Below are 11,538 nucleotides of genomic sequence, written 5' to 3' on the forward strand. Positions count from 1 at the left end.
GGTCCTGCAGCAACCCTCCTCTCATCCTTCATCTTCTGCCCAGCCCCAGTGCCTGGGCCCTACCTACTTGTGCTTTATCTCTCTCCTTATCAGCAGTCCTGCACCAGTCTCCTTGGTGAACACTGAGCTTACATCCTCGCCCCCCGCGGTCCCTTCTCTGCATCACTGCCAGGACGGTCTTTGTGAAGTATCTGTCCAATCGTGTTATACCCAGGCTGAACGATGTCAGCGGCTCCCCATTCATTTTCTTTAGGAGTGCTTCTGTCCAGAGCTCCTATTCCTCCCTCAATCATCAACACGGGCTTCACTGTCCCCCTCCTAGAAACTGTTCTTTTTTTTTTTTCCTGAGATGGAGTCTTGCTCTGTGGCCCAGGCTGGAGTGCAGTGGTGTGATCTTGGCTCTCTGCGATGTCTGCCTCTCGAATTCAAGTGATTCTCCTGCCTCAGTCACCTGAGTAGCTGGGACTACATATCACCACGCCTGGCTATTTTTTGTATTATTATTATTATTACTTTTTAGTAGAGACAGGGTTTCACCATGTTGACCAGGCTGGTCTTGAACTCCTGACCTCAAGTACTCCACCTGCCTTGGGTTCCCAAAGTGCTGGGATTACAGGTGTGAACCACTGCACACAGCCCTAGAAACTGTTGTTAACCCTCTCCCCTTCCTAGGCTATGCTGGTGTCTTTCCTGGGGCAGAGCTGCTTACCCCACAGCCTCTGGATTGCGTCTCTTCCTGCCTGCTTTGTGCATTTCACTGCAAACTCATGAGGCATGAGGGAGGAACTGAGTCTATTAGTTCTTTTTTTTTTGTTTTTTTGTTTTTTTGTTTTTTTTTTGACAGAGTCTTGCTCTGTTGCCCAGGCTGGAGTACAGTGGTGCTATCTCAGCTCACTGCAACTTCTGCCTCCTGGGTTCAAGCAATTTTCCTGCCTCAGCCTCCCAAGTAGCTGGGATTACAGGTGCGTGCCACCAAGCCTGGCTAATTTTTGTATTTTAAGTAGAGATGGGGTTTCACCATATTGGCCAGGCTGGTCTTGAACTCCTGACCTTGTGATCCACCCGCCTCGGCATCTCAAAGTGCTAGGATTACAGGTGTGAGCCACCGCACCAGGCCCATTAGTTCTTTTTAAATCTCTTCTTTTTTTTTTTTTTAATGCTTACCACTGTTTCTGGCACACAGCAGGCCCTTGTCTTAGCTCGAATTACACCAGAAGAAGACTAGGTATTCAAGTGCAGGCCATTTATTTGGGAGGTGACCTGAAGAGACACCAGTGGGGGAAGTGGAGAAAGCCAGTGAAAGATGTCTTATCAGGCCAGCTGCCCCCGGGGACTAACAGAAGCTCAATCTCCAGTTGGGGCGGGTCGGGGGGCGCTCTGGGAGAAGATAAAGAACACACTTCAGAATGATCTTCCTCAAGGGGGTACATATCCACTGTTAAAGCTAACTAACTATGGCCTGAGAAGGACTCCTTACTTCTATTTCTGAGTCCTTGTGGATGAACTGTAACATAGCTTTAGCTTAATAGGCAGACCAGATTGAAATCCTAATTTAGGAGTATGCACCTGTAACAATAGCTGAGTCTCGGCCAATCGCAGCAGCCGTACTTCAACCACTCATGGACTGGCGAGTGTTCAAACTGTGTTCAGATAAGGCAAACTCCGTAACCAATCCACCTGTTTCTGTACCTGACTTCTGATTTCTGTACATTGCTTCCTTTTTTTTTTTTTTTTTGTCTATAAATTTGTTCTGACCATGAGGCACCCCTGGAGTCTCTCTGAATCTGCTGTGATTTTGGGGCCCGCCTGATTTGTGAATCGTTCATTGCTCCATTAAACTCCTTTAAATGTAATTTGGCCAAAGTTTTTGCTTTAACACCACCAATACCCATCTGTTGGTGACTAAGGGGTGCTTCTGGGGGCACCAACTCTCCAGTACTACCCACCTGTGCAAAGGCCATTTGCACAACCAGAACCAAGCCCTCAGTCCCTGTCTGCGTGGCCTGCAGTCTTGGGCTCGTAGAAGTGGATGTCGAGGGATGTGGGCAGGCACCACTGGCTCTGGCACTGCTCTCCCTGTTTGATAAGTAGATCTGAAGGAAAGGGCGTGCTGGGCCGAGCTGATAACACATTCCAAAGCCCTAAGGCTGGAAGGAGAAGCCTCGGGGAGCAGTAATTAGTTCTCAAAACGGCGGTGGGGAGAGGTCTGCTTTGGGGCCTCCTGGATGGGCATGTTCCACGGATGAGTCTGGGTGGTGGAGCTCATGGTTCAGAGTCACGCTATCCCATGGGACTTTCTGATGATGGAAATGTTTCATATCTGCACTGGCTAAAACAGGAGCCACTGTGGCTGCTAAGTGCTTGAAATGTAGCGAGTGCAAGTGAGGAAATGAATTTTACATTTTATTCAATGTTAATGAATTTAAGCGTAAATGTCCATAAGTAGATGTGATTAGTGGCAGATATGGTTGCTGTACTGGACAGGGCAGGGCTAGAGGCTCCATCCACCTCTCCTTTCGCTTCTCTGTCCTCTGCCACTAGAGCAATTATGAGCTCCTGTGACAGTGGGCATTACGGTGCCCAAAAACACATCACCTGGAATGCTACAGAGTCCTCCCCTTAGTGGCTGAGTTTGGTCCTCAGAGCCTTAGCCTTGTGTCCAGCTGCCACCTGCAGGATTTGGAGAGCAATGTGCACAAGGTGTATTGATCCCTTGTCCCTGAGCTAGAGATGGCTGGTGGCTGGCAGCAGCCGAGCCCCATCATCCTCACTGCCCTTGCTTTGTGGAAACCCCTCTCTACAGCATCTGGCTGTATAGAGGATAAGTGGGGAGCACAACTCAGGACACATTCTCAAAGCTCTTGGAGAGGGCTTAGTGGGGAACCCCGGGCTCCCGGTAGCCATTTGTATGAAGTTAGCTTGTGGTAAGGGCCTTCATTTCAACAGGGGTGTGTCTCTCTGATGGTTAATTTGATGTGTCAACTTGACTGGGACATGAGGTGCCCAGACATCTGGTTTGACATTATTTCTGGGTGTGCCTGTGGGGATGTTTCTGGGGGATATTAGCTGTGAGTCAGTGCACTGTGTAAAGCAAGTGGCCCTCCTCGTGAGAGCAGGCATCATCTCATCCACTGAGGGCCTGCGGAGAACAGAAAGGAGGAGGAAGGTTCTCTTTAGCCGATGGCTTGATCTGGAACACTGATCTTCCTCTGCCCTCTTCACTCCTGATTCTCAGGCTTTCAGACTTGGACTTTTTTTTTTTTTTTTTCAGATGGAGTCTCGCTCTGTTGCCCAGGCTAGAGTGCAGTGGCCCAGTCTCGGCTCACTGCAACCTCCAACTCCTGGGTTCAAGCGATTCTCCTGCCTCAGCCTCCCGAGTAGCTGGGACTACAGGCTCCCGCCACCACGCCGGGCTAAATTTTATATTTTTCGTAGAGACAGGGTTTCACCACGTTGGTCAGGCTGGTCTCAAACTCCTGACCATGTGATCCACCTGCCTTGGCCTCCCGAAGTGCCAGGATTACAGGCGTGAACCACCACACCCAGCCCAGACGTGGAGTTTAATCTCTACTATCAGCTCCCTGGCTCTCAGGCCTTCGAAAGACACCACCATTTTTCCCGGGTCTCCAGCTTGCAGGCAGCAGATCCTGGGACTTCTAAACTTCCATAATTGTATGAGCCAATTCCTTACAAGAAATCATGTATGTTTATATAGACATATATGTATTATAATGACACACACACACACACACACACACACCCTATTGGTTCTGCTTCTCTGGAGAACTCTCACTAATACAGGGCCCATTTTCAAATAATAAAAGGCAATTCCCCAAAGGAGCTAGACATTTTCAGAGATGCTAGGCTTTCCGCAATAGGCCTCTACAGAAATTTTGGGATTGGAGGGCATGGCCTAACGCCAGACTCTAGGCCTAACTCATGGCCATGGAAGGACAGAAATTAAGCCTCATGGACAACTGAGAGATGGAACTAGGCTCTAGGTGTGGCCAGGCACCAAAGGCAAGTCACAGACCAGAAAACCCTTTTCCACCAGCGGCTTTATTAGCACGCTGAGCCTCCCACCTGTGGGAAAATGGAGTCCGAATTCATGCTCTCCATGCCGTGTAGAAACCCCAAGCTGAGAAACTAACATAAAAACATGTTTGGCTGGGTGCCGTGTCTCACGTCTGTAATCCCAGCACTTTGGGAGGCCAAGGCAGGTGGATCACCTGAGGTCAGGAGTTTGAGACCAGCCTGGCCAACATGGTGAAACCCTGTCTCTACTAAACAGAACAAAACAAAAATATTAGCCGGGCATGGTGGTGCACGCCTGTAGTCCCAGGTACTCTACTTGGGAGGCTGAGGCAGGAGAGTCGCTTGAACTTGAGAGGCGGAGATTGCAGTGAGCTGAGATAGTGCCACTGCACTCCAGCCTGGACGAAGGAGTGAGACTTTGTCTCAAAAAAAAAAAAAAAAAAGTTCGATTTCATAGGGGATGCAGCAAAGACAACCTCAGAAACTTCTCTATGGGGAAGTGTTCTCAACGCCACATAATGTATGAAAATACTTCAAGCATTAACTGCTGCTGAATAAGGACAAAAAAAACCATATATATGTATGAGGAAGTTCAGCACTACTCATATATGGATTCATTCATTCATTCAGCAGTTTTTTTCTGGACACCTACTATGTGCCCGGGGCTAGGGATATATCAGGGTACAAAACAGGTCCAAATCTTGCATTCTTATAGCTTATATTCCAGTTGGGGGTGGCAGACAATATATAAGTCACGTACAGAGCAGACTTGATAATGATAAGAGCTATGAAGAGAAGTAAAGCACAAAAGGGGATTAGGAAATTGTGGAGGAGGATGTCACAATTTAAAATATCATGATTAGGGAAACCTCACAGAGAAGGTGGTGAGAAGGTGAGCAAAGTGGGTGGCTGGGGAAAGAGTATTTCAAGCTAAGGGAATGGCAAATGAAGATGACCTGAGGCAGAAGCATGACTGGAAGTTTCAAAACACAGCCAGGAGGTCAGTGAGACTGCAGGAGTGAACGAGAGGGAGATTAAAAGAGATGAAGCTAGAGAGGTGAGCCAAATTGTGAATTTTTTTATTTTTTAGGGTTTTATATGTTATTGCAAGCCAATAGTTTTAAGCAGAGGAATGACATGCTCTGACTCATGTTTTAACAGGAGTCAATAGTTACTCTGGGATTTTTTTTTTTTTTTTTTTGAGACAGTCTTGCTCTGTTGCCCAGGCTGGAGTGCGGTCGCGTGATCTCAGCTCACTGCAACCTCTGTCTCCCAGGTTCGAGAGATTCTCCTGCCTTAGCCTCCTGAGTAGGTTGGACTACAGGCATGTGCCACCATGCCTGGCTAATTTTTAAACTTTTTTTTTTTTTTTTTTTAGTAGAGATAGGGTTTCACTATGTTGGCCAGGCTATTCTCAAACTCCTGACCTCAAGTAATCTGCCTGCCTTGGTCTCCCAAAGTGCTGGGATTACAGGCATGACCCACAGCGCCCGGCCTAGGATTTTTTTTTCCTTTTTTTTTTTTTGACTTGAATAACTAGATGGAGGGAATTGCTATTAACTCATATGGGAAGACCAATGTTAGATAATAATTTTGTGAGAAGATATGGAATTCTGTTTTGTAAAGTTCATGTGAAGATACTGAGTAGAAAGTTGGATAAATGAATTTAGAGCTGATAGAGGACATCTATGCTGGACATATAAATTGGAAGGTCACAAGCATGGAGACAGTATGATAGTATGATATCACTAAGAACTTGAGAGAATATATTAGGCTGGTGCAAAAGTAATTGCGATTTTTTGAGTAGTGATCCAAAGACTGAGAACTCAGAGGGTTACAAGGCTATAGGGTTAGACAGTCCAAATATCCAACAAACAGGAGAACTTATTCCTAATGAACAAAAAAAAAAAAGACTAATTTGAAAAGTTAGTATACTGAAAGTGTTCAAGTAGTTAAAAGAGTAGCATTCATAACACACACAAAAAGATTATGAAACATGAGCAGATAGATATGGTGAAAAAGAACCAGATAGAAATCATGCAAGTGAAAAATGTCAATTACTGAAGTAAAAATCTCAATGGATGAGTTGGACAGCAGGCTAGACACAACTGAAGAGAAAGCCAATGAATCAGAAGACAGAATGGAAGAAATCCATCAAACTGAGAAATAGGAAGATAAAAATTTCCTCAATTTTTAGGAAATAGGTGTTTGTATTAAGTGCTGTCTTTGGGTGAAAACCACCCTTCTTAAAAGCTAGGGGTCACTGTCCTAACCAGTCAAGCTTTTGAGTCCGAATCCAGAAATGGAACAAAATCCATTTGTTTTGGTTTTGAGACAATGTCCCAATCCAAGGTTGGAGTTCTGTGGCATAATCAAAACCTAATGTAACCTTGAATTCCTGGGCTCAAGCAATTCAACCATCTCAGCCTCCCGAGCAGGTAGGATTACAAGTGTGTGCCACCACATTTGGCTTTTTCTTTTTCTTGTTCTTTTCTAACAGACAGGGTCCTACTGTGTCGCCCACGATGATCTTGAGTTCCTGGTCTCAAGCTATCCTCCCATCTCAGCCCCCCAAAGTGCTGGGATTACAGGCATGAGCCACTGTGCCTAGCCTGGAACAACATTCTTAGCAGAAAGGAAAAGGTAATTTATTTCCCGAATTAAGGAGTCACTGGCAGGATTGAAGTCCTCCGCTAATAAGAAGAGCTAACATTTATTGGCTGCCTAGTGTGTGTCTGTCCCTGTTCAAAATACTTTACACGGGTCAGTAGCAGTTGGTGGCTTGGGGATGGGCTGAGGGAACAGGCAGTACCTCTGTAGATTAAGTGAAGCAGCTTCTCTCCATATCTGCTGGAGTTCTCCCTGATTTCGTCTTCCCTCTCGGTTTCAATAGCTCCTATTTCCAATCTCTTGTCTTCAGTGTTGCTGTAGTTTCTCTAGGGTATTGTTGGGTCAGTTAACCATCAATTCAATAGTCGAATAACTGTTTGTTTGTTTTTTTAATTAAGCAATTTCATTGTGCCAGGATTTTATCTTGTAAAAGTAAGGAACATAGACATTGATTAGACATGGAGCTAAGCATCTGATTGGGGATCAGATACATAGCTCATTTCAATACCATGTGATGAGTGTCACCATGGGGATTATGGCAGGTGCCTTAGAAGCATCGCGTCTTGAGAACAATGCCTCAGAAAACCAGTAGCCCTAAATAAGTGAAAAAAAAAAAGGGGGGGAAGATTGCAAGGATTTGGCATTCCAGGTAATGGGAATGGCATGCTCACAGGCATGGGAATGTAGAATTTTGATGCATGTGGGAAATCCTAAATTGTAGCCTGAAGTGCAATCTGGGGAATGGCTCTCCATTTCACTGAGGACAAAGTCCAAACTCCTTAGCCATGTGTATGATGTCTTTCATGATCTGGCCCTAGCTTCATTTCTTAGCACCTGTCCCACCCACCTTCTATTCTTGCACTATATTGAACTACCTGCAGTGACCAACTCAGTGCCTGGCACATAGTAGTTCTTCAATACATGTTCATTGAATGAATAAATGAGTGGCAGAAGACAAGCATGGAAAGGCAGGCAGTGGCCGAGCCATGGAGGACTCTGCTTGGAGTGTCGAAACCAAGATGGTTTATGCACCTAGGCAAGGCTGACTGTCTCAGAGGACCCTGTGTATTCATCAGAGAATTCAGTTTCTGGGTCTTCAATATTCAGGCTTCTGCTGGAGTGGACTTTGTGTCCTCAAATTCTCTATCTTGTCTCTCCAACTAGATTGTGACTCTTTGAGGGCAGAGACCATGTCCAATGTCTCATCCAGTGTTGGACATCAGTACATGTTGAACTAAATCTGTTTGTAGAAAGAGCTGGAATTGCCTGTTTACATCTCCACAGAAAGGGGAAACATGAGATTTGATCTAGGGATGCCTGTCTGAGCATTAGAATAATCACAAATGCTGAATTTAGAAGCCAGTCCCCCCTGCTGCTGGCTCAACCATGACGGCAGGGTGGATCCCCTGAAGCTGGCCACCCCAGAGTGGTCGCGTCTTCTCCCAGCAAGTGGTGCAAAGCTGTTGGGCAGTGAAGGGCAGAATAGGCCTTGTGAGGTTCATGGGCAGTGAGGCACTTTCCTCTACCAGCCAGATTGAGAGCAGTGAGCCTGAGGCAGAAGGATAGAGAGAGCTTTTTGTCTTCTTCAAGTTCCATGGCAGAGAAAGCAAGATACTTCACTTCCCTAAGATTGGTTCCCTAAAAGATTGTGAGATGTGGGTGGAAAGCCCTTAGAATGCCAAAAGCAGGAAGCAGAGGAACATATCAGTTGCATTGTTTGTTAACCACTAGCATTGACTATTTACTATATATGAGCTCCGCCTTCAGTGCGATGAGACACAGACATGTGACATATGTACACAGATGGGAGAGAGAGCAACACACCTGAAAACAAATAGGAAACAGCTCAGAATGAAGAAGTTCCTGGAAATAAGCACTACATAGAGGCAGAATAGTAGAGGAGTAAGAACACTAAGTTGGTGTTAGGCAAATCCGAGCTTGGTTTGAATCTGAACTCTACCACATACTGTGGGATTATGAGCTGGTTACTTTACCTTTGAGCCTTGGTTTTCTCATCTGTAAAACAGAGATAATGTTGCCAACCTATTTTGTAGTTGTGAAGACTCCATGAGATAATGGGTGCATAGCATGGTGGTTAGGAGTGCAGCCTCTAGAATTAGACTCCCTGGGCCCAGATCTTGACTCCCATCACTTCCTAGCTGTGGTCTTGGACAAGTTACTTAAATCTTGGGCTCCAGTTTCCCATTCTCACAATCAGGATAACAACAGTACCTACACCATTGGTTTGACATGAGGCTTAAATGCATTTTATTTCATGTAAAGCTCTTAAAATAATCTCGGAACATAGTAAGAGCTCAACAAATCTTAGATGTTTCGGACTACACACAGCCTCCTGTCTAGCTCAGTGAATTGAAGCCGTTATAATAATCAGAGAAGATGTAGATCAATCAGTGTCATCACAAAAGCTTGGGTAAAATAGGCTTAGAAGAGGGGCAGAAACCAGAGAGAAGAGGGGACATGTTGGGGAATAGATTAAGCAAAAGCTTTGGAAATCAGAACAGCGAGGCTGGCCTGACCAGAAGATGTGCCAGGGTGGAGTTGAATGGCTGGGTCTTGTTTAAAATTAACTTAAGTAAATTTCTTTAAAATATCCAGTTTCTATAACGTGGTGCAAATAACAATAGCTACCCCTTCCTGGGTGTTTGCATTGTGCTGAATGCTTCATATTTTAAAAATCTCCTTTACTTCTCACAGCTATCCCGTGAAGAATAGTAGCTCTTACCATTCTCAGATTATTTTATTTCAGTGAGAAATTCAGCTCAGAGCTAAACACTTGTTCAAGATCTCCTTGCTAGTGAGAGGCGGGACTGAGATTTGAACTCAGATTTGTTGAACCCATTGTGAGGTTCTCTGAGGCAGGAACAGTCCTACCACAGAGGAGTTGCTACAGAGCCAAAGTTCTCATGACGTCAAAGTTCTGGGGGAACCTGCCTTGGAAGCTCTCAGACCCTTGCTGTATGTGGAACAGAAAGGCCATTAACAGTCACCCCTTGTGCTGGAGAGTTGGGCTCCAAGTTTCATTCCCAGCTAGTTGGTGCCAGTGTCTAAGTCTAGTGTGAGTCAGAGCTTTGACCTATCTAGTGAATAAGCCCCACAGAGTTCCAGGATGGCAGCCACAGGGCAGGGCTGCTCCCTGCCATTGCATGATCACTAGGCCCTCGCATCGCCAGCCCTGCAGGAGATACACATTCATGGTCTGTCAGCCGTCCCGCAGAACAGCTTCCCACCACACCTGATGTGAAGCAGCATCTGAAATGAGGCTGGGAACAATGCTGTGGAGGCAATTCCAAGTCATTTCAAAGAAAGGTCAAGCTCTTTCCTCTTCCTTTCAGATAAGCAGATTTGTAGCTGTCCCTATCCCGTACTCCTTCTGTATAAAACCGACTTGAAGCTGCCTCCATTAAGTGTTGGCTGACCATTCCTGCTTTTAAGAGATCAAGGCTATCCTGGCCAACATGGTGAAACTCCATCTCTACTAAAAATACAAAACTTAGCTGGGCATGGTGGCATGCACCTGTAGTCCCACTGCTTGGGAGGCTGAGGCAGGAGAATTGTTTGAAACCAGGAGGCGGAAGTTGCAGTGGGCGGAGATTACACCACTGCACTCCAGCCTGGCAACAGAGAGAGACTCTGCCTCAAAAAAAAAAAAAAAAAAAACAGTCCAGAGTAGAAAAATACTTGCTGAATTATCAATGCAATAGAAACGAAAACCTATGTGCACACAAAAACCTATATGCTTTTTTTTTTTTTCTTTAGACAGAGTCTCACTGTCCCTCAGGCTGGAGTGCAGTGGTGCGATCTCAGCTCACTGCAACCTCTGCCTCCCGGGGTCAAGTGATTCTCGTGCCTCAGCCTCCTGAGTAGCTGGGATTACAGGCGCCCACCACCACGCCTGTTAATTTTTTTGTATTTTTAGAAGAGAGAGGGTTTCACTATGTTGGTCAGGCTGGTTTTGAACTCCTGACCTCAAGTGGTCCGCCCACCTCAGCCTCCCAAAGTGCTGGGATTACAGGCGTAAGCCACTGTGCCCAGCCAAACCTACATGCAAATGCTTATTGCAGCTTTATTCACAATCTCTAGAAGCTGGAAGCATCCCAGTGTCCTCCAACAGGCCAACAATGGAACGCTACTCAGCAACAAAGTATCGAATTACTGATCCATACAACATGGGCAAACCCCAAGTGCATTCATTATGTTGAGGGAAAGAAGCTGGACTCAAAAGGCCATACATGAATTCCATTTATATGACATTATGGAAAAGGAAAAGCGATTGGGTGGGAGAGCAGACTCGTGGTTGCCCAGGGTTAAGGGTTGGGGAGGTTCGACTACAAAGGGACAGCACGAGGGAGTCTTTTGGGGACGATGAAAGTTTTGTATCTCGATTGTTGTGATGGTTGCATGATAGAACTGTATACCAGAGTGAATTTCATAGTATGTTAATTTTAAAAAGTCAAGCAACTAGGCTGGGCATGGTGGCTCAAGTCTGTAATCCCAGCACTTTGGGAGGCCGAAGTGGGTGGATCACCTGAAACCAGCCTGGCCAACATGGTGAAACCCCGTCTCTACTAAAAATACCAAAAATTAGCCAGGTGTGGTGGCACATGCCTGTAATCCCAGCTACTTGGGAGGCTGAGGCAGGAGAACTGCTTGAACCTGGGAAGCAGAGGTTGCAGTGAGCTGAGATCGTGCCATTGCACTCCAGCCTGGGCAACAACAGTGAAACTATCTTTAAAAAAAAAAAAAAAAAAAAAAGTCAAGCAACCATTGAAGTTTTTGGGAAAAAGTTGTGGAGAGGTGGGGAAACAGGGAACTACATTTAGATACAAGTTAATTTCGATGGATCCCCGAGAGAATAAAGGCTCACTGTATTCA

The sequence above is a fragment of the Piliocolobus tephrosceles genome, chromosome 13, assembly GCF_002776525.5.
Source record: "Piliocolobus tephrosceles isolate RC106 chromosome 13, ASM277652v3, whole genome shotgun sequence".
Lineage (NCBI taxonomy): Eukaryota > Metazoa > Chordata > Mammalia > Primates > Cercopithecidae > Piliocolobus > Piliocolobus tephrosceles.